The following is a 25708-nucleotide window of genomic DNA, read 5'->3' as shown; positions in this document are numbered from 1 at the left end:
ATTGCCTGAAAAGAGCCTCCCTGATAGGCATTGCCCACATCTAGGGCTTAGTCTTTATTATGGGTTGAGCTGTGCCCACTCCCTGTAACCTTATTTGGAAATAGGATCTTTGCAGATATAATTTAGTTAAGCTGAGGTCATTAGGTTGGGTCCAAATCCATTATGACTGGTGTCTTTATAAAAAGGAAGAATTTGGACACAGAGACAGGCAGATGATGTGAAAAACACAAGGAAAAGACAGTTATCTACAGGTCAAGGAGAGAGTCCTGGAACAGATTCTTCTTACATACCCCTTAGAAGGAATTAGAAGGAACCAACCTAGCTAACACCTTGTTTTTTGGTTTCTTTTTTTTGCATCTGCTTTGCTTTTTTTACATTTTTTAAACATCTTTACTGGACTATAGTTGCTTTATAATGTTGTGTTAGTTTCTGCTGTGTAACAAAGTGAATCAACTATACATATACATATATCCCCATATCCCCTAACTCTTGCATCTCCATCCCTCTAGGTGGTCACAAAGCACTGAGCTGATCTCCCTGTGCTATATGGCTGCTTCCCATTAGCTATCTATTTTACATTTGGTAGTGTATATATGTCCATGCCACTCTCTCACTTTATCCCAGCTTACCCTTCCCACTCCCCATGTCCTCAAGTCGATTCTCTACATCTGCATCTTTATTCCTGTCCTGCCCCTAGGTTCTTCAGAACCATTTTTTTTTTTAAGATTCTATATATATGTGTTAGCATATGGTATTTGTTTTTCTCTTTCTGACTTACTACACTCTGTATGACAGACTCTAGGTCCATCCACCTCACTACAAATAACTCAATTTCGTTTCTTTTTATGGCTGAGTAAATATTCCATTGTATATATGTACCACATCTTCTTTATCCATTCATCTGCCGAAGGACACTTAGGTTGCTTCCATGTCCTGGCTATTGTAAATAGAGCTGCAATGAACATTGTGGTACATGACTCTTTTTGAATTATGGTTTTCTCAGGGTATATGCCCAGTAGTGGGATTGCTGGGTTGTATGGTAATTCTATTTTTAGTTTTTTAAAGAACCTCCATACTGTTCTCCATAGTAGCTGTATCAATTTACATTTCCACCAACAGTGCAAGAGGGTTCCCTTTTTTCCCCACCCTCTCCAGCACTTACTGTTTGTAGAATTTTTGATGATGGCCATTCTGACTGGTGAGAGGTGATACCTCATTGTACTTTTGATTTGCATTTCTCTAATGATTAGTGATGTTGAGCATCCTTTTATGTGTTTTCCTTATTTGGAAATAGGATCTTTGCAGATATAATTTAGTTAAGCTGAGGTCATTAGGTTGGGTCCAAATCCATTATGACTGGTGTCTTTATAAAAAGGAAGAATTTGGACACAGAGACAGGCAGATGATGTGAAAAACACAAGGAAAAGACAGTTATCTACAGGTCAAGGAGAGAGTCCTGGAACAGATTCTTCTTACATACCCCTTAGAAGGAATTAGAAGGAACCAACCTAGCTAACACCTTGTTTTTTGGTTTCTTTTTTTTGCATCTGCTTTGCTTTTTTTACATTTTTTAAACATCTTTACTGGACTATAGTTGCTTTATAATGTTGTGTTAGTTTCTGCTGTGTAACAAAGTGAATCAACTATACATATACATATATCCCCATATCCCCTAACTCTTGCATCTCCATCCCTCTAGGTGGTCACAAAGCACTGAGCTGATCTCCCTGTGCTATATGGCTGCTTCCCATTAGCTATCTATTTTACATTTGGTAGTGTATATATGTCCATGCCACTCTCTCACTTTATCCCAGCTTACCCTTCCCACTCCCCATGTCCTCAAGTCGATTCTCTACATCTGCATCTTTATTCCTGTCCTGCCCCTAGGTTCTTCAGAACCATTTTTTTTTTTAAGATTCTATATATATGTGTTAGCATATGGTATTTGTTTTTCTCTTTCTGACTTACTACACTCTGTATGACAGACTCTAGGTCCATCCACCTCACTACAAATAACTCAATTTCGTTTCTTTTTATGGCTGAGTAAATATTCCATTGTATATATGTACCACATCTTCTTTATCCATTCATCTGCCGAAGGACACTTAGGTTGCTTCCATGTCCTGGCTATTGTAAATAGAGCTGCAATGAACATTGTGGTACATGACTCTTTTTGAATTATGGTTTTCTCAGGGTATATGCCCAGTAGTGGGATTGCTGGGTTGTATGGTAATTCTATTTTTAGTTTTTTAAAGAACCTCCATACTGTTCTCCATAGTAGCTGTATCAATTTACATTTCCACCAACAGTGCAAGAGGGTTCCCTTTTTTCCACACCCTCTCCAGCACTTACTGTTTGTAGAATTTTTGATGATGGCCATTCTGACTGGTGAGAGGTGATACCTCATTGTACTTTTGATTTGCATTTCTCTAATGATTAGTGATGTTGAGCATCCTTTTATGTGTTTGTTGGCAATCTGTATATCTTCTTTGGCGAAATGTCTATTTAGGTCTTCTGCTCATTTTTGGATTGGGTTGCTTGTTTTTTTGATATGGAGCTGCATGAGCTGCTTGTAAATTTTGAAGATTAATCCTTTGTCAGTTGCTTCATTTGCAAATATTTTCTCCCATTCTGAGGGTTGTCTTTTCATCTTGTTTATGTTTTCCCTTGTTGTGCAAAGCTTTTAAGTTTCATTAGGTCCCATTTGTTTATTTTTGTTTTTATTTCCATTTCTCTAGGAGGTGGGTCAAAAAGGATCTTGCTGTTATTTATGCCAGAGTGTTCTGCCTATGTTTTCCTCTGAGAGTTTTATAGTGTCTGGCCTTACTTTTAGGTCTTTAATCCATTTTGAGTTTATTTTTGTAACACCTTGTTTTAAAAATCTAGCATCTAAAATTTTAAGACAATAAATTTGTATTTTTTAAACCATCCAGTTTGTGGTATTTTGTTATGGCAGTCCTAGCAAACTGATACATCTCTTATCGTTTCAGGCTCAGAAACCACTCTTTCAGAGTCTTTATGTATTCAGACTCAGAGATGCTGACTCACATTTTAAAAAAGCAATACAAGAGACTGATGTATAAAGCCAAAAATGATCATTCATAAATTATACTAATAACTAAAACTGCTGACAGAATCAAAAACTTTTGTCCTCTGGCGAGCACATTCTCCTTGAGTAATCACACCCCTTGGAAAGCCTAATCATAATCACTAAATTGTACAGTGGAGCTTGAACACATAGCAAGTGAAATAAGAAACAGGATTCCAGAGTTTAAGGCATCAAATTTTCATGCTCAGTGTATATATTCAAATGACATATTTGCTGGTGGGACCAATCAAGTGAAATCCTTGGAGTACGCTATCTTTTCTTTCACCCAGTGTTTCAAATGGTGCAATAGCTGTCAATACAGGAAGCACTGTTGGCTTTCCATCTAGCATTTATTTTTCCTTTTCTCTTTTCTGATTTTGTTTGGGGGTCTGGGCCCTGCCCCACACCAGGATGGTAGTCCTGCCATCTCCCTTGTCAGTGATAAATTCAATAATCCAGGCTGAGGTCAATCTACACGTGGGCCTTCCTAGGCTCCTGAGGAAACTGATCTTTCAAGTTGAGATTTCTGTTTCTTGCCATCAAAAGCACCTAATTTCTAAAGTATGCCTTTTTTCTATGATTCCTGGAATACTTGTAATTCATATTTTCTTTCTGTGGTTTGCTAACATCACCAGCATTTTATAGGTCAGGAGACCATTCATTTTACAGTGATTTTGCTCATCTTTGATCTCATGTGTTCTGTGGGGATTTATAATGGAAATCTCACTAGGCAAATTGCTATGTGGGAGGAATTGTGCTGGGAATTCAAGGCAGGCAAGTCATTGTACTCATGGATTAAGTATTCTAAGTGAGAAGACACATGAAAACATAAACTCACAAAAGCAGATACTAGGTTGTAATCTATGGTATGGAGAAAATAAACAGGGTGTTGGTATAAAGAATGAGGATAGATCCTCTCTAGGATAAGTGGTCACAAAACCCTCTTGGAGGAAATTTAAGCTAAAACCTTAAGTTTATAGGAACCACCTGAGTGTGGCCCCCAGGTACCCTTCACAAACCTTTTACATTTTACTATGTATTTATTTATTTTACATAGTGTAGTGGATATTTGTCATTATTTTAGACAATTATCTAGATATTTAGACAAATTTCTGGATTATGAACTCATCTATTCATTTCAATGTTTGAGGAATTCCTTTTCTTATGAAACTTGGTGGTGACTGCCACCCATAGAGAACCCAAAGTTTTGGAAACCCACCTTCCCAGCCTCCTGTGCAGTTCTGACAAGTAGCCCAGGATCCAGGCGTGAGAGGCACACACTTGGACCTGGAAGCTCCCACAGGGCTACCTCTCTCTGGTAGTGGTACCTGCCGCAGTGTCACAGTGAGGGGTTCCCAGGTCACAGGACGTCCTATTAAGTGAAGCATCCAATCCTGTTTCAGGGCGCTGACTCACACTACAGGCACTTCTGTGGTGTTCAGGGCATTGTTTCCAGATATTTAACTTCCATTCTGGTTCTTCAGTCCCATCAAGATTTCTATAGTTCCATAATATCCTTTAAGAAGATTTTTTCTGTTTAAAAGTTGGATTCTTTTGCTTGCTGTTAAGAGTTCTGACAGTTACTTAACATCTTACGTCACAGAGCTGATACCCATGTCAAATTCATGACAGCACTGTTTAAATTGGGTTTTTTATATTGTTTATCAAGTAGTCACACTGCCTAATATACTCTAGTTGTTCAATGCTTACGGAATGAAAATTGCTTTGGATTTTAGTTTCCCTTTTAACAAGGGAGATACAATATAAAGGGTGCTGACTGCATATTCTTTATCTTCTAAATATGGCTTTAATTATTTCAGGTGTATCTCACAGAGTTAAGTAGAATTATCTTCAATAAGCCTTCTTTTTCTGTTTTCTAAAATCGTACTTGGAAAGGTATACTGGTCTCCTTGGAGAAAACTATTGATATGTGAATGTCTGAATAAGAAATCTCTCTTGCATTCTTTAGTTCCCAGTGTGGAAAATCTTGAGCCACTATTTTACATTAACTGATGACAGATATGTACTATTCCTTCTTTCTTTAGCTTAGGTGGAAGAAAGCTGCAAATGGTGCAAAGGGAAGAGTAACCCATGGTATAAAAAACTCATAAAATAGCATTTTTGACTTAAGAGTTCAGAACCTAACTTTCAATTTAGAATCATTAATGATTTAAAATATATAACAGTAACATTTGTTCAGAGATAGAATCTCTGGGTAATAACTGCCCCTTTGGGGGTACAACACATGCAAGCACCTGACATACATATATCTTCTCAATTCTCACAACAGTCATGCAAATAGGAATGAGTATTTACATTTTACTACTGAATAAACAGAGTTTCAGAGAAGCTGAGGATCTTGCCCAAAGTTACATTGTTAGAAAGTTGTTGTGCAAGGATTTAAAAATGGATCCATCTTCTCTACCACAGTCTCCTTAGGTCAGTAGTAGGTAAAACTGGCCTTCCTTTCATTAAAGTCCTTTCTTTCATAGATATGGAATAAAGCTGAGAGGGCCAGAACCATATCCCTCTCTCATAACAATGCCATATACATGGAAGAGAAAATAATGAATGAATTTATGAATGAATAAATCATGCCTGAAGATGATTACTGTTTTTGTCATTTTAGTGTTCAAATTAATTACATATGTTTACAGTTGCTATTCCTATTTAGTTGTTTCTTGAGCACCTAGCACAGTCTTCAATCATAAGTTCCTGATAAGAAAATAATTGAGTACTATAATATACTAAAGTGCAAATATTGTTACTCTACAGTCCTTAGGTTAAACAAGTTGTAAGGAAATAAATATTAGAATTATACACAAAGTAAAATTAATTATTAGGCAAATGTGACAGAAGAGACCCTGATATTTGAAGTCAATTGAAAAGTAAAAGTAAACAAAAGGAAGTTACATATTATATTTAATGATATTGGGTGATGTTAACAGAAATAAAAATCTTAAAACTGGGAAGTAACAACTTATACTAATTTACAGATCATGGCTCAGGATTAATTGATTACATCAGGATTTAATGTATCTATGTCTAAAAGGATTTGGAAAACCTGGAGAGTCCAGAGAAGGAAACCAGAATGCTTAAATACTGAAAACATTCAGAGGAGGTGAAGTTGAATATCCAGGGGAAAGTCAGCTATGTAATGGCTTAATGAGTGACTTCAGACACAGAACCTTTATTAAGTGGCAGGTGCTGGTCTCTTCAGAGCACGTGTCAAGGCAAAACTGGCTTGAACAGCAGGAAGTGAGAGGCTGGCTAATGACAAAAGAAACTCCTCTTCACAGAAGTTTCCCTTGTGCCTTTTGCTAGACAGTCCCCCCAAAGGTAATCATTTCTAGTGCCATAGATTATTTTGCCTATTATTAAACTTCATATAATTACACATTATGTACAGATATGAAGCAGATTCTATCCATCGAGCCTATCATGATATGTGATTTTCTCTTCTCTTCTAGGATCCCCTATTCTACAATACAGAGTTCCAAACAGACCATTTACGGTATGAGGAAGGCCTGATTACAGCTGGAGTTCCAGTCAAAAGCCTCATAGGGTTCCTCATAGACCCCAAGAGCTGAATGTGTTGCAGCCAGAGTACCATACTGTCTGCAGGAGGATGGCCACTCTTGGTTCTCAGCAACTGGTGGCAAAATCAGAACATGGGCTTCACAGCCTCACTGCTCGGTTCAAGTTCCACCTCTTCCTCTTACTAGCTGTGTGACCCTGGGCAACTGTCTTAACCATTCTCTTTGACCCTCCAATCCCACTCTTTTTCCACTCTCTACCCTTCTCCCCATTCTCCTCTCCCCTAAGAAACTTAACTTTATGCATGATGTGTGCTTGGACTTTGGCACTGGGTTCAGCCAATGGAGAACCTCAGGAGGACTGCAGAGGGTAGGCAGAGAGTAGAGTCAGGGTATTTATTCTCCTTCTACCTCCCATCACTACAGTACGTGTTGTCTTAGCTGGCTGTCCCTACTGAAATCATGAAATTCTTCTCAAGACACCTTCTCTCTGTTTCTTTGTTTGGTAATAGCTCAGTTATTTCAGCGTTAGGTTACTGCCCTATCCTTGGTGCCTCCCCAACTTTCCTTTAACACCTTTGTAAATATTTTGTATTTAAAATAAAAGGAAAGAAAGAATGAATGACAACAATAACAAACTCAAATTATCCCAATTTGAGTGTGCTCTCTGTGCCTAATTTCTTCATACAGAAAGAGTTTTTATTTCCTATTTTACTTTATGAACATGAAATGTACACATGGTGCTTAGATCAGTGTTGACGGGAAGTAAGTATTCACTGAATGTTAGTTCTTTAGGTGGAGGAAGACTGAAGAATGCCCTGTTGCCTTCACCTTCATGCCCCTGTCAAGGCAGGGAGTCCTGCCCAAGCTGATGCCCTCCCTCAGAGGCAGAGCTACACCTCTATTGCTGGTCTAGAAATAGTTTCTCTTGATAATGTAGGAGAGGGAGAGGACTCCTCCCCCCAATACCATGCTCAGTTACAGCTACCTAAGGCCAATGTAGACCCTATCTTCGTTCTCAAGTACAATGAGTCCTTCCAAAGTACCCACTGTGCTGGCATGACTGAGTCCAAGGAGCCCTCCAACGTCAGCCACATGATGTGTCTTTAAACACCCCAGAATCAAGTCAGGCTAGTCGCACTGACTCCAGACTGTTAGCAAACTATTCATTTGCTAGGGCTGCCATAACACAGTGCCACAGACTGGAGGGCTTAAACAGCAGAAATGTATTTTCTCACAGTTCTGGGGGCTAGAAGTCCAAGAATAAGGTGATGGCATGTTCATATGGTCTTCTCTCTGTACCAGTCTATATCCAAATTTCTTCTTCCTTTAAGGATACCAGTCATTTTGCATTAGGACCTAACCTAATGACCTCATTCTAACTTGATTACCTCTTTAAAGACCCAATTTCAAATATGGTTACACTCTGAAGTACTAGGGATTAGGACACTTCAACATATGAATTGAGGGGGAGGGGCACAACTCAGCCCACAATAGGCTCTCTTTCTGTCCATGGTAAGTACTTTGTGGTGTGAAAGGGCCGTTTATTTCTACCATCTGGTCTCACTAGGGAAGATTTGAATTCATCATGAATTTCCAATCACTACAAAAAAAAGTAAAGTGAGGCAGCACGTGGCTTCCTTTCAATGGGTGGCTTCTGGACTCGCTACACACATTTTCTCATTCCCTCCCAGTATCCTGGGCAATAGGTGTAAAGGCTCCAGGACGGTTGCTGCCTTACACTTATACAAGTAAAGGGACTATTCAAATTACTCTTCTTGGTACTGTGAGGTCCTCCAAGGCTGTCTGTGGTTGTTATATATATATATATATATATATATATATATATATTTCCTTTAATTTCACTCCACTAAATACTGATTAAATACTGAAGCTAGCTACACATTGTGGAACCACCATCCCGTTAGCTATTTTTAAATGTAACAAATCCATTCATCTTCAATCATTAACTATTGATATGCCTGGAAGCAGGAACCTGAACCAGGTGACCTCTTGAGAAGACTTTGTTGTCAAATTATGTCATGGATTAAATGGCCAGAAGCCTGGAGGAATATAAAATAAGTCCAACTCCAATCCTTAGGATGACACGGCGAGAGCCAGGTACAACTGTATTAATCAGTGTGTGGCAAAAATGCTTATGCCTGCTAATGAGATGACAGTGGCTGTGTTGAGCAAACTGTCATGGTGAAAGCATCCCTGCATGGTGCCTATGCCCTTGGGCACTTGTCCAATCACCATGTGAACAGCAGTGGCTGAGCAGGACAGGCTTTATAGATGGAATTCATGAGCATAAAATCTCTCTCTAAGACTATTACTTCTACTCATTGAAAAACTAATTCTGCTAAACATACTAAAGGGGGAAATTCTAGTCCATATTGAAATAACATTAAAAAATAAGGAATAGGGGCTTCCCCGGTGGCGCAGTGGTTGAGAATCTGCCTGCTAATGCAGGGGACACGGGTTCGAGCCCTGGTCTGGGGGGATCCCACATGCCGTGGAGCAACTAGGTCCGTGAGCCACAACTACTGAGCCTGCACGTCTGGAGCCTGTGCTCCACAATAAGAGAGGCCGCAATAGTGAGAGGCCCGCGCACCGCGATGAAGAGTGGTCCCCGCTTACAGCAAGTAGAGAAAGCCCTCACACAGAAACGAAGACCCAACACAGCAAAGACCCAACACAGCAAAAATAAATAAATTAATTAATAAACTCCTACCCCCAACATCTTCAAAAAAAATAAATAAATAAGGAATAGATTCTGTTGCCGTATAAGAGCTCCATTACAATAGCCAAAAGAAAAAAAATAATGTTCATGACATCTCTTCCCTGTGGTGTTTTGTAACTTACAAAGCTTGGGCTGAGAGCTTAAAAATATTGCATATTAAATCTTGCTGAACATTAGGAATAAAGTAATGGAAACAGAATGCTGTATTTTATATCTGCAATTTCCTTTCATAGAATACTGTCTTATCATTTTAGGGAGAAAGGGCAGAATAATCCCATAATGAAACTATTTATTACATCATTTTATTTTCATAACAACCTTGTTCTCATTGCATTTTACATAAATGAGAGCTAAATAAAATGCTTGTTAAAATATATACTTGCTTTAATATATAAACAGATGAAACATTCAATTCAATGAAGTAGGATGGAGCCTTAACCTGTAGGGAGCAAGGGTTCATGACTAAGGATTGATGGAGTGATTCTATGCTTTATCAAATCACTTAAGCCAAAATGGAGTGTAAGTTAATTGGCTATTTCAAAGCACTGTAAAGACTGTTACACGGTTTAAAAAGCATCCGTTTCCATTATCATCAATGCGATAAGTGTAAAGCCATTTTACACTGTTTCTACATGATTTTACTGTATAGAAAGGAAAATGCATTATATTATGTTAAGGTACATGGTTTTTTTTCAACATTGCTTCTTTGTGAAAACTTATAACTTATGATAAATATTCCCCCCCAAAAATAGCTCTAATGAATCAGATAAAATAATGCTGTTCCACTTTAAAAATAGGGAAAATTTATAAGAAAAATACAGTTGAAGAAGCCAAAATTGCATTTGGGCATACAAGAAAAACAAAAAAATCATTTAACGTATGTAAGAAAGAAGGCAAAGTGATTTCTTTTATTAATGTAATTTTTAGAATTCACCAAATAAGTTATATCAATATAGAAAAAGTACAGCACAAAAGGCCTTACAGCAAGAGTTAATTCTCTTTCCCACAGGTACCCTGTCCCCTAGGTACCCTGCCTTTCTCACTACAATTAGCTTGTCTAATGAGTTGTTTTTATGTTTATAAATATATGTTATGTATATATATAAACATGTGCTTGTGTATCTTTTCCAAGTTAAAAAATAATAAGCAGCTTTTTAGACTTTTATTTTTTTACTGAACATTATATCTAGGAGATTGTTCTAGAGTAGCCTGCACATATGTGCCCGCACACACACACACACACACACACACACACACATTTTTTAATAGCTGAATAATATCCCCTCTGGGAGTGTACCACTATTTAGCCAGTCTTCTGCTGACAGGCATTTAAACTGTTTTCAATGTGTTGTTCTTATAAACAGTTACTGCAATAAATCCGAGTAACTATGTCAAATCCACACGTAGAAATAAGTTCCGTCCTAGATGTGGAACTGCAGCATCAAAAGTTTATAGACATTACTTATTTTTACAAAAACTGAAAATCTCCATACTGATGAGGGAATTTGAGGCACATATTAACAGTTTACTATCTAATTAGGTTGCACCAGTTTATACTCTTCCAACAGTGAATGAGACGACAAGTTTGTAACCTGTTCTCCAAAGCTGTGCTGCTATTATGAATTTATTCAGGGATATAGAGCACCTGCTCTGTGCCAGGTGCTGGAGCTATTAAGAGGAATGATAGAGACAATGTCCCTGATACTCTGGAGTTTATACATTCTTCATATTATATGAAAAAAACAAGTCAACAATTACATAGACAAAATATTTTCAGGTAGTAAAAAGTACAATAAAAATAAAGTTGACAAAGAGGATAGAGTGATGGGGTAGGAGAACCTAAGAGGTGGTCAAGGAAGACCTTTGGAGAAGGTGACACTGGAGCTGAGGCTAAATGAGACGAGGAGACACATAGATTCAGAAGGGCCAGCTAAAAGAGGGAAAACAAGTAGAAAGGTCTGGAGGTTCCTTGCTGGATGTGTTCAAGGTGGAGCAGGAATACGAGCCAGTCTAGAGCAGAGGAGGGGAGCAGAGGGTAGAAGAAACGTTTCCCAGAGGCAGACAATAGCCAATCAGAGAGGACTTTGTAGGACAGCATCTTCAAAGCGAGGGAAGACCATCATCAAACATTTTGATTTTTGCAAATTTGACAGGTTAAAAAATATTACTTTGTTTTAAATTTTTATGTAATTATGAGTAAAAGCAAATGTTTTTTCATACACTTAAAAAGAATGTTTTTTCCTATAAGTTGCCCTTTTACATCCTTTGTCAACTTTTAAATGACTTGGTTCTTATTCTTATATTAAGGAAATTAGCACATTCAATGATGTCTATAATACAAAATTATTATTTGAATTTGTCTATTGATTTTTTAAGGTTTCTAAACAGAGAGGGAAACTTTGTTTTGTTTCTGATTTTAGAGGAAATGCTTACAGCTTTTCACCATTGAGTATAATGCTATTTTTCAGCTTATCGTATATGGCCTTTATTATGGTGAGGTATATTCCCTCTATACCTATTTTCTGGAGTTTTTTAAAAATCATAAATGGATGTTAAATTTTGTCCAAAGCTTTTTCTGCATCTATTGAGATAAACATATGGCTTTTATTCTTCAGTTTGTTAATGTGGTGTATCAACTTGATTGATTTGTGAATACTGAAGCATCCCTGCATCCAGGGAATAAATCCCACTTGGTCATGGTGTTCCTGCTGAAAAGTCAGCTGATAGACTTATGGGAGGTTCCTTATACATAACTTTTTGCTTTTCCCTTGCTGCTTTTAATTTTCTCTCTGTATCTTTAATTTATGCCATTTTCATTACAATGTGACTTGGTATGGTCCTCTTTGGGTTGATCCTGTTTGGGACTTTGTGCTTCTTGGACTTGGATGTCTGTTTCTTTTCCCAGGTTAGGGAAGTTTCAGCTATTATGTCTTCAAATATGTTCTCTGCCTTGCTCTCTCTCTTTTCCTTCAGGGACCTCTATAAATGTGAATGTTAATATGCTTGATGTTTTCCTAAAGGTCTCTTAAACTGTCCTCATTTCTTTTTATTCTTTTCTCCTTTCAGGGTCAATGATTTCCACTACTCCATTTTTCCACTGCTAAAGCACTCTCTTCATATATTGTTGTTTGGGTTATAGGTGTTTCCTACTTACCTGGGAGACTGATTGACCTTTTCTATTTTTCAATTACTTATAATTGGGCTTGGCTTCAGAAATAAGGGTGATTGGATCAAAGATAATTTTACCCCCATCTTATATTGAAAGCCCTGGGACCTTTATTTTCTTAACTGGGACCTACTACATTGAGAGCAAAAATGGAAGAGTCATCTTTCTCTCTGGTAGTGGGCATATTCATCAAGGTACTTACAGATATATCACACTGTAAATTTTAAAAGGGTCATTGTGTGTTTGAGTTTGAAGACAAATCTTGGTCTAATTTGAAAAAATAATGACAAACAGCTCACCATGGAGAATAGACTAATTCTTTAATGTATGGAATTTCAGTTCAATTCTAAACAGGGATATATGTCATATATTATATTCTAATACTCCAAAAATCATTTAGTGACTCAGCTACTCATATGCAGTTCTACAGCCAAAAATTTCACAGCTACTTAGGACTTCAAATAAATTCAATTAAGGATAAGCAGCTGCCTTAAACTATATTTCTATTCTATTTAAATAAATCTAATTCTCTAGACAATTCTCCTGATTTTGTTTTTACTGTGATATCACTGTTATCATTTTTGATAGAAAGTCTTGCCAGGGGTGAGAAGGAATACATAACCATTTTTATATGAGCATAGAGAGACAATTTATAAGCTTTGCTCCTATTATCATTAAGGAGAATTAAAAGTCCAAATAGCCATGACTAAAGTACAGACTGTATCCCTATATTTCTGAACTCAATCTGACATATATATATATATATATATATATATATATGTACTGACACCATATAATTATGATGAACAACATTATTATAATACAAGGAAAACTAACTGGGGTGCTGCCTTTTTTTTCTTTAGCAACTCCCTCCAATTTCAAATGAAAAAAGGTCTTGCTTCAATTAAATGATTAATGTCATAATAATCTGTCATTAGAATCAATACCTGCTTTATTATTCATAGTGCATAGAGCGTTAAAATGGACCTTCTCTGAAATAAATTTAGTGCCTTGTCACAATACAATATGATTTTACAATATTGCTAATGTGCACAAAGCATTCAAATATAGAATATTGACGTGTCGGAGATTTATGACAAATGTGAGGAGAAGATGAATCTTAAGCTTTCATGTCACTTGACTGAGGTCAAAAAAATCAATACTATTCATAATGTATCTTTCACCCACAGTCTTAAATGAAAAACCTTATAAGCATAGAGAGACTTTATTTTTCATCTTGGCTGTAAAAATGCTCTAGAATTGAGGTTAATAGGGAAAATAAAGGAAAACTAATTAGTAGGAAAGTGAGCTAATTACATTTGGGAGATGTACAGTGACCTAGGACTAGGGAGCTGGATATACACTCAATATGCTTTCCGCATTTTGATCCTTACTTTTATCTGCAGGTATGTTTAATGTTTGTGAAATCTAAGAAGTACAGTGGTGTTGGCAATAGTCACACCTCTCTTCTCAACTTTGACTTTTATGGATTTTACAACATGCAAAATAGCCAGCAACTGCATTTTGATTTATTTTACTAATTTACTGTTTCCTAATTCTTTCAACACAACAAGATTTTTAGGCATACTGAGCACAGTGTTTAATTCTTCTAATTCTTTTCATCCCTAAAAATTAGTGTAGCCCAAATGTTGGTATCCTATTACCCTTGTCAATGAGTAGTTTAGAAATAGGCAAGTCACCCAGTTCTGGTCAATGATACATAAGAGGAAGTCTCTTAGGGGCTTCTGGGAAAAAAAATCTTTCTTCTTAAAAAGAAGACTCAGAAGAAAGAAAGCCATTCTTCCTTCTCTAAATTTTATCTAGTTATTCAGGAACTTCTAGAGCCATCTTCACACCCTGGGGAAGTCAGATTAGCTGACTTGGAAAGGATGCAGAGCTGAGAGATGAAAGAACTTGATTACGTTGTAAAATTGTCTTCAGATAAGCCTGGAGATCACCTTATCTTTGGGTTATTTTATTTAAGACAAATATCCAATTTTAAGCCATTCTGAGATGCAGTTCTTTCTATATTGCAGCCAAAACATATCCTAACTGATGCTATCAGTCATGATCAGAAATTAATTGAAGATTATTTTTCATATTTTCTTTATTCTTTGATGTGAGGAGACTATAGTCTTTAACTGTATGATCATGGAATTAAAATGGCTACTGAACCTAATTATAAATAACTGAACCCATTTTAGCTCAGAGAAATGATAGTAGTCCTAACTTATATACTTGATCCATAGTTCAGTATTTTTAAGAAACCCTGTTTTTAGCTCTGAAATGATTTCAAGTATTAGGATAATTTCATATAACTCTATTAATAGGTTGGTCCTGAGCAATATTTCTCCATACGTACGTTCTGCAAACATTTACTCAGTGAATAGTGAGAGAGGTAAACACATGAAATTGTGACAAGTGCAGTGACAGAAATTATGCCCAGGATATTCTGAGAACATTAAAGACAGGTACTACCTAATCTAGCATGGAGGAAGAGGAAATACCGAGGAAGGTTTTCTGGATAAAATTACACCTGAGCTGAATCTTGAACAATGATTAGGGCTTGCCAATTGAAAGAAGGAGATAATACGAGGATATAAAGAAAAGAAAAGAAAACAGATCAATAAAAATAGAAAGGTATGTATGTTAGAATTATGAGTCCAGGGAGTGAGACAAGAAGTGAAAATAGATGAGGCTGAAGATAAAAGTACAATATAGTGGTTAAAAGCAAAGATTTCAGAGTCATAGTGTTCTGAATGTCAATCACTCATTCAATCAATAATTACCAAGTTTCAGTTATAAATCCAATTCTGTGACAGGCATTAGTGATACAGTAAAAATCTTTGTCATCATGGAGCATACATTGTAGAGAATGAGAGTGACAAAAAATTAAAAACAAAATAGACATGTAAAAAAAGAACTGTCAGTTATAAAGGGTGTTATGATGAAAACAAAGGGCTGAGATAGAAATTAACAACAAATACGTATTTTAAATAGGATGGTTGTGGCGGATCTCCCTGAGAATGTGACAGGCTGAACTTAAAAAGTTGATAAGGACTCAGCTTTGTAAGGAGTGAAAGAAAGAGCTTTTCCAGCCATCTCAGAAGAACTGCCATATATACAGTACAGTCAAAAACACATCTCTATCCACAAAAGCAAAACCACTTGCCAAAAGGAACAGTAATCACGTCCTTGCTTTTCTTTATAATTGTATCATCCAAGTGTGCACCTCAAATACTAAAGTTTAATTCTGCCCATTTCTTCTTTTTAGTTGATATAATTTAAGTTTTTTAATGTATAGTTTTATCCTCAATCTGTTGCTTTTTTCTTACATGTGTATATTGAAGAAACTTGGTCATTTAATCTGTAAAGCTACCCACCAGAAGAAGAAATAACTTTTATCAGCCTCCTTTTGGACAGCTCTTTTGTACATATTACTTATCTGCTCTTATGTCCTTTCAGAAAGTTTAAAAATAATATCCTTAAAGGGTGCACTCCTAATTTCCACAAGGAACGATTTCCTCTCAGCACGCTCCCATTTTAGGGGTGGAATGCCTTATCTGATTGGTGTATTGGGGAATAAAACTTTGGCAGGATTGGCTCAACTTTCTTTCTTCCTCTTGAGAGTTGTCAGAGCGAGTGCAAGTTTCTGCTTTTTCTGGGCCTCTGCTGATAGGCAGCGGTTGGGCAGTGCTAATGGTGGAAACACCTGTCCCAGTTCAGAGCTGGTGTGACTGTGTGAGTGAGATGGCCCAACTCTGAAGAGCACTGCTGATAACCCCACGTGGCTAACTTAGAGCCATGTCCTCCCCTGGGCCACTCCCAGTGATATAAGCAATATTTTGGCCCCATGGCATACCTTTGCTTTATTTCTTCAAATGTTCAAGGCCCTGCAGAGGAACACTGGTACCCAGAGATCCAAACAAACATCTGTTCATTTTATTTCAAGATTCACTTTAGAAGCATGTGATGAGCATTATGAAATGCATCTTAAGTAATAAGTACATTTCTAGCAAAGTTAGTTAAATTTAGACTTTGTGATTTGACTTACCTAATATTTAAAGTGTAATAAGGTTGCACATCATTTTTTAAAGTAATTCTTTGGTAAAATTCATTACATAATTTAGTAAATTTCATATTAATTATGTAATTTGGTAAAATTAATTATATCTTCAGTTTCCTTTTATCAGATTTGTTTGCTGGAATATTTACAGAGATTTTGTGAATGCAAAGTCAGGTATTGAGAATGAACTTCTAAATGACCACACTGAATTCAGGAAAGAAGCAGTGCATGTGTGGTTTTGGGAGAAATTCCACAGAATATTGGAAACTTGACATGTAGGAACACTGCATGGATAAGACACACTATTTATGTAAAATATCTCCACACCCTATGCTTCTAGATGGATGCAGAACTCCACTGTGAGGTGGCTATCCCACTCCAATATTGATGTGTAGCAAATGGAAACATCTGGTCATTTTTGTTCCTACTATCTTTCCACAGTATGGTCATAAAATAAGGCTTTATCCAAAATGTTTGTTATACTAACGTATGCTAAACTTTAGCCAAATAAGTCTCTATAATCCCATAAAATGAATTGAGAATAAACTTATCTTCATGGAAGGCTTTTAAAAAATCTTTTCTTTTGGAGTTTTAGATATTTACTTTAGAGTTTTATTCCCAAACATAGTGATTTATTTTACTTATTTATATAAAAATACAAAAGTTCTTTTAACTAAAGACTATTGTATAACCTATCATTTCATTACTTACTATATGTAACTGTTATGAAGACTGTCACATAAATTTATAGGTAAGAAGTTATTTTACTTTTAACTTCATTTATTGAAAATCTATGTTTCATAGTTGCAATATAATCCCCTTGCTGGTAATTATAATTTAGAAAGTTCAAGTCTAACTCTGTATATCATTGCTTCTGCCAAAAGTTCTTCAGTAAATCTCTGCTCTTTTGACCTGAATATCTACAGTTAATCTTTACAAGTCTTCAGCAGCATCACAGGTTAAAAGCATATCTCATCTTCATTTATAAATCTACTTCTTTGTTTTCATGTATAAATATTTTATTTAACAAATAAAATCATGTTACTTTAATGAAAAAAGAGAGTATTTTGATCAGCAACATAGTTCACCTCGATGGTTAGAATGGTAATCATATAAACAGAGTATCTTTACCTGGAAGAGACAAAAGGCTCTATTGATTTGTTCAATACTAATATTACTAAATAGAACATGAAATAGGCAGATGCAACTATATAAGTGATTTTTCAGTGTAAAGAGTATTAGAAAGATGATTTAAAAGAGCTTTATTCATTGCAATTCTATTTTTAGACATGTCAATTGTATAACAGAAATATTATCACCATGTCAACCAGCTTTCATACTGCCTCTTGACCAGATAAAACAAATGGTTTGCATGGCAACCAGGTTGCCAAGATGTTACTGATATGGATTCATAGACTGTTGGATATTTTGTAGCCAATTTGAATTAAATGCATTTTTACCTCAGTGTGAAAAGAGGAACTGACACATTCCTTTGAAATGTCATCTGTAAAACTATAAGGATAAAAAGTAAAATATATAAATATATATATATATTTAGAGAAGACAAAGTGGATTTATAAAGAAATAATTATGGATATTATGTTGTATACATTACTGATGCCATCAACATTATCTTGTCTTTCAACCATTTTTTCCTACGAGAGTGAATTTTGCAACAGACAAATCCATAATTATAGTTGGAGATTTAAATACTCATCTTTCAATAACTGATGAAACAAGTAGACAGAAAATCAGTAAGATTTTCTGATCGAGAAGACATAAAATCCACCAATTTGACCTGATTGACATTTACAGAGCACTCCATCCAACAACAGCCAAATGTACATTCTATTCAAATGCATCATAACACTTACTAAGATAGATCATACTATGGACCAGAAAGCGAGTCTTGATAAACTTAAAATGATTCAAGTCATACAATCTATGTTCTCTGACTATACTGAATTAAATTAAAAAGCAGTAACATAAATATCTCTGGAAAATTCCCCCAAATTTGGAATTCATTCCTATCATTACCATTCTTCATCCATGGGTCAAAGAACGAATCAACAGGGAAATAAAGAAGTATTTTGAAGTGAATAAATATAAGGAAATAAATATAATAATACAAAATATCAAAATCTGTGGGCAAGCAACACTTAGGGGTAAATGTACAGCCCTAACGCTCTACATTAGGATAAAGAGAAAGTTTTCATATCAATGACCTCAGCTTCAACATTAAGAAACTTTAAAAAAGCAAATGAGCCTCAAAATAAGCAGAAGAAATAAAATAAATATCAATTAAATAGAAAACAAAAATACAATTAGAAAAAAATCAGTGAAACCCAAAGTTGATTCATTGAGAAAACAAACTAATAAATCTCTTAGAAAAAAAAAAGAAGAGAAGACACTACCAATATCAGGAATAAGAGAAGTGACATGACTTATGACTATGTAAAAACCATTTGATCTTTAAAAATTTTTTTCCTTACATTTTTTCTACACTGTCCCCCAAGCCTCCATCTAATCTCAATAGTCCACCTCCTTTCAGCAACTTTCAAAATGCACCCTTCATGTCTGCATTTTTTTCTTCCATTTTAAAAATCTGGTTTCTATAAACTTGGATTTCATTTCTTTTCATTGTCTTCCCATTTTCATTCTTGAATGTTGTTTTTGTGCCTTGAAGTCTTGTTTTGTATAGAAAATTACCTTCTCTTCTGTCTCTGCACTCCTTCAATGACAGTTTACTTCTGTAAATACGGATGCAATTGTGTTTCTCCCTTTACTACCTCTTTTCTCTGTTTCTAAGGATTTTGTGACAAACCTGGTTGGAAAAAACTTCAACCATCAGACCATACAAACACCCCCATTGGTTTAAATAAAGGAAGAGTGACTTCTCACCATAGTGCCACTTACTATAGGTTTTGTCTAAATTCTACAGCAAATAGTGGATATCTTGGTTTAGTATGCCCACTAACCTGTATTTAATCTTTACTGCATTTGATGACTCTTTATCATATGTTGTGGTCTGGGGTTACTCAGATCATCTAACCTCACTGAAAATGGAGTTCAGGTTTCTGTTTTGTGCACTCCTTGTTGCTACTGGGTAACTTTCAAGAGAAGAAGTCATTTTAAGATCAGGTATGTCTTCTATTTTAAACTATATTTTCTAATAAGAAGTTTATGAAGCACAGTAATGTTTTAAGAATAATATAGTTTATTTACTTTGGAAGTATTAATGTAGTTTTAATCATTAAGAATTTAGAAATAAAAAACCTTTCCATTTAATTGGCATTTCAAAGGATTTTTGGTGATGCATTGATTAAATATCACATTAATAAATAAAAATGATATAAATAGGGCTTCCCTGGTGGCGCAGTGGTTGAGGGTCCTCATGCTCATGCAGGGACACGGGTTTGTGCCCTGGTCCGGGAGGATCCCACATGCCGTGGAGCGGCTGGGCCCGTGAGCCATGGCCGTTGGGCCTGCGCATCCTGAGCCTGTGCTCCGCAGCGGGAGAGGCCACAGCGGTGAGAGGCCCGCGTACCGCAAAAAGAAAAAGAAAAAAAAAAAAAATATATATATATATAGTCCTGAGAGCTAATTTTATTTTCATATCTTTTATTCCAGTATGTAGTATTAAACTGGCATATTTATCATCTTATCAGAAAATGAACATATAGAAACTATAGCTGTCTTGAATCTAAACACAACCTAAAGAAAAATAAAACAGAGAGTACTAATTAGAGAATGTATGAAATTTTAGACATCAAGTTGCACTTTAGAAAGCAATTCATAATTTTATAACAAAAATCTTTACATTCTAGAAAACAATTGAGAATTTTTTTAACTAAAATCTTTACCAAATATAAGTTTGTTTTGCCTTTCCCTATTTGGGGATATCAAGGGGTTAATTCCATGGGTTTTCTGGCTTGGTGAGAGAAAGCTGAGAATGAACATCAGCTTTTAGAATTATATCGTTCCTACTTCAGTCTCAGCTAAAATTGCCAAACAAAGCACATACTCCTGTGAACTCCAGGAAATCCATTATCACACTTCTTTTAATCATTTCAATATACTGGCAGTATTTTCTGTTTCAGTTCTAACTCAAAGAATGCTTTTAACTTCAAATGGTTTCCAAGATATTTTTTGAAATAAAGGAACATTTTTTCATAAAATTTTCCAAGTTTTGCAGTGAAGAATAAGTTTTATAAATATAAATTACTTGGGAATATTAGAAAGTCATGTAAATTTTATAACTAATGTAATAGAGCCTCTCTTATCCGTAGCTAGGGTGTTTGACTACATTATATTTGTTCTTTCTGAGTAAATCAATAAGAATAATTTTAAAGTATTTTAGTTTTAAATAAGTAATTCTGGCACAAGGTACAAAATTCAAAACAAACAAAAAGGAATCAGTTCAACTCAACCTCTCAGCCATTCGATATCCCTACTTAGAGACAACCTACTACCCCCAATGTCTCATAGAGTATCCAGAGGTGATCTGTGTATATAAACTACACACACACACACACACACACACACACACACACACACACACACTTTCTTTAAAACATAAATAGAAGTCTATATACATTTTTATGTACCTTACATTTTCTATTCAGTAATACATTTTGACAATTACTCCAGAACAAACGGAAGTACCTTATTCTGCTGAACAGCTGCAAAGTATTGCATTGCGTGAGTGTGTCATGACTCATATAGTTAGTCCTCCATTGTTGTTCAAGTAGATTATTTCTAATCATTTGCTAGTATTATCATTTTCGACATTAATATTCTTTTATGTTTCACATACGTATGAGTAAATTTGTAAAATAAACTCCTACAAGTGAAACTACTGGGTAAAAGAGTATATTCATTACAAATTTTTATAGGTATTGTGAAATGCTTTCCATAGAACTATACAGGATGTGTCAAATTTGACTCGCACACAATATTAGCATATATGAATGCTTATTTCCCCAAAATGCTAACAGATATATTTTCAAATAACCTCACCTTTGTTCATCTAAAAGGTAAAAAAAGTATCTTTTTAGTTTTAACTCAAATTTCATTTTTTCTTTTCAATATAGAAAAATATATATTGCTTCTAGCGCCCACTTCTTTTACCCTTCACTTATATGAGCCAGGCTGACCTCAGCCTCAAAGAGGCCCTGCCAACCAGTTGTATGTCCTTTCTTATTCTTCATCATCCTCATATAATCTTATACAGAATATACACACCTAAACATGTGCCTACATATATATTATTTTATCATTTTTATTTTACAAAAGTGTGATCATCTTATTTTTCCTGTCAATGTTTTTCTTTTCATACATAATTATAACTCTAAGATAACTGGCTTAGCTTTAATTTATATTTTTCATTAGCTACATAAGATATAAGTCATTTAATCATTCCTCTACTGTTGAAGATTTACTTCATTTCCAGATTTTTACCTTTTTACCTTTATAAACATGTGAGTTCATATATTTTTACATACTAAAACAATTTTATCACAACTTTGTAATAAATTAATTCACTTATATTGGGATCTATGTCTTAACTGTCAATTTTGTTTAGCTGAATTATCTATTCATTTTTCTATATCAGATTTATGTTAATATCAGGGACCTTAGACCATATTCTAATTCCTAGTAACACAAGTCCCTTCCATTGTTTTCAAACATTTGGCTTTTCTTGGGTATACATTATTCCAAATATATATTATAATTGTATATACTTATAAAAATCTGAAATGCTAGTAAGAATTACTTTAAATTTACATGTTGATTTTGGGGGAGTTAAATCTTACATTGTGTCTTTCCATCAAAAAATGGGTTATGAATTTTCATTTGTTCAGACCTTGTTTTATGTTCTTCAACACGTCATAGTTTTAATCATAAAGGCCCCATGATCCTCTTATCAAATTCATCACAATTGCATATTATAATATTACTACATATAAAACATTAAAAATTAATATTTCTGTTGACTAATTGTAAAAATAAAAAGTAAATATTGGGTTTTGTATATCTATCTTGTAGCCAGCCACTTTGCTATATTGTTTATTAATGCCAAAAATAGAAAACTCCACAGAATTGTTTCAGGTTTTGATGTGTAGCGACATGTCATAAGGAGTTGAATTCCTCCAACAATCATATAAGCTTAGAAATCATTGTTTCTCTGACTGAACCTTGGCTGATATTCCAACACAGCAGAGGATTCAGTTGAAACTGTAAGATAATAAATTTGTGCTCTTTAAGTAAGTAAGTTTTAGGGAATATCGTTATGCAGCAATATATAACTAATACAATTTTCAATTTACTGTTTTATTTCATTTTAATTAACAGATGCTCCCTGTATTGTCTACTTATAGAAATTTACTGCTGTTTTGTTTCTTGATAAATGCACAGAACAAAATAGTCATTTTAAAAATGTTTTATGAACATTTGAAAAGAATATTTTTAAGATTCAGGGTTCAGTGCATGTCAGTTAGACGTACTATATTCATCATATTATTAAGGTTTTTTCTATGTTTACATAACTTTTAATCCACTTAGTTTATTGGACTGAAGGGGATAAATTAGGCTACTCAGTATGGGTTTCCATTTTTGTTGCTTTCAATTTACAAATTTTCATGAACTGTTATTTGGTGCAAAGATATAGTGAAAAAAGCCTTACTTTGTCTTTCCTTTTATTATTATAGAGTCTCCTTTTTCTAGTTTAATGTTATTTGCTCTAACTTTTCAAATTTGTTGTCTATTTTGAACTTGATTCCAGTTTTTTTAATGTAAATATTCCTAGGATATCTTTGTACATATTTTTACTTTTATATTTCTGAGTTACTTTGAGATGAGTCACTTATTTGTGTGCATGTGTATATATGTATGTATCTGTATATATATGTTTATGTGTACATGTATGTATGTATATCTTAGTTTTTCAACCAATTTTTCTTTTAATAGAGGTATTTAGCTCATTTACACTTAATTGATATAGAAAGTAGTTTTGATCTTAGAACTGCCAACATATATATACTCATATACTTCTCTTTTTATTGGATTCAAAAACAGTCTACACTATATGACACTCTTTTCCTATGGTATCTTTGTATATTTTTATTCTTTAAAAGATAAAACTAGAATTAGTATTTTTTCATGAGTCTGACATCTTCTCCTAGACTAAGCAAATGTAATTCTTTTTTTATGAAAAAAGGAATTGTATAATTTAAGTAGATTCCAAAAGTATTTAAGTAGAAATTACTGACAATAATTTGAACTCAAGAATATACAAATATAACTATTTTTCTTTTTATGACATGTGGATAATTACACTTAAGGTATTTCCAAAATTACCATTCCTGAAAAATAATTTACCCTAAATAACTTCTTCAGTGTGCAGTGAAATGTTCTTTTTTTACTTCTCAGTATTTATTCACTATTTCCACACCTTTTCAACTTTCTATACATTGTTCCAAATTTTCAAAGTCATGGCCGTATCTCTATTACCAGAAAGGTTTCCATTATTTCTCTGTATAGACCTGAAGTTAGTCTGGATTTTCAATCTGTATTGATATATTTCACACAGAGTTAGATTTATTCTTTAATTTCTTCATTGATTTAACAAATACTTTTGAACCTTTAATCTGTGCTCAGAATTATGCTATGACTTAGGGATGACAAGATAAAAAGTTACATGGTCACTGACCTTGAAAAGCTCATATCAAGTAGAATTTCTGAATTAATTTTAACTCCATTGCAGATATCCCATTTTGAAGCATATGACAAACTAAAGGCAGTTAAAATATTTTACAATGACAGTTTTCTTAGCACTGCTAACAACATTGCTTTGGTTACATTTCACATTAGAGAGTGGGGAGAAAATATTGGCCAAAAAAACAAATTCTTTAAAATCAAAAACCTGTATTTCCCATGCTTTCTAGAAAACAGATGCAATGAAAATTCATCATCATTCTTCTTTTCATAGTGAAGAAATTTAAGATTTTAATGTGTTCACTGAAGTTCTGCTCTGATAGGAGTTTTTAACTACTTGATTCAAAGCGCAGAAGTAGCTGACCCTTCTCTCACTTCTTTTAAGGGCTGGTTGAATGAGTGGGAAGTGAGGAAGACAAAGAGACGGCACCTGTGTGCACGATAGATGATTGATAGATAGAAAAGGGGCAGTGTCACTGGTAACGTCCTTCTTCCTTTTACTCTTTCCAGGAAATAGAGACAGAACAGTGATGAATGTGATAGCTCGGCTCTTTCATATACTGGATAATCACTGATCTAGGTTTTCCCAAACACTTTCAGTTAGTGTCTGCTGTCTCAACATAATTATTAGTAGTGTTCCATTTTATTCTCAAAAGCATCCCTATTTGGACAACAAAATTACACACTCACCTCATTATTATAGGGGTATATTAAGTTAATTAACAAGATTATATATAGATTTTTGTCATTCGTTCAGTATGCTACCTAAAGACTTTGAAGAGCTTTTGAAAGAAACAATATCTAGATCAAAAAGAGAAATCCTAAAAATTAAATGTCTTGCAATTGTTGGCAGTCATTTAATAGGGAACCATACAAAAACCAGGAAAATCCCAGTCTAATAACATGCCAGTCCAATTCACTCTTCCATTAAAGGAGAATTCTGGATCCCATGGAATCCACAGCCCACATAAGAAGTGGTTAATGAGGGAGGGTAGATGTTGTGAAAGAAAGTAAAAGTAAAGTCAAAGGATCTATTCACTAAACTATTAATTTCTAGCCATAACAAAACTATTTGAGAAGCATTCACTTTTGATCACTGTAAGAGAAAAAATAATGACTCCTGTTGACAAATATTAATACTATCACATGGAACCAACACTTCTTTTAAAATCATAACAGTAGATATCAAGATTGACAACCAGTTCTAGGTACTACAAAATAAAGGACAAATCATTAACTTATGACTTCATTATCTTACTTAACTTTAGAATCTAGTATAAACCTTCTCCATTCATTAGTCCTCATAGACCACCCTCAAATGCCATTGTATTTGTCAGCTTTCAAGAGGCTATGCTGCATAAGGAATCACTGCAAAATCTCACTAACTTAAAAC

This window comes from Neophocaena asiaeorientalis, unplaced genomic scaffold (assembly GCF_003031525.2).
Source record: "Neophocaena asiaeorientalis asiaeorientalis breed wild unplaced genomic scaffold, Neophocaena_asiaeorientalis_V1.1 scaffold149, whole genome shotgun sequence".
Lineage (NCBI taxonomy): Eukaryota > Metazoa > Chordata > Mammalia > Artiodactyla > Phocoenidae > Neophocaena > Neophocaena asiaeorientalis.
This window is presented reverse-complemented; position numbering follows the sequence as displayed.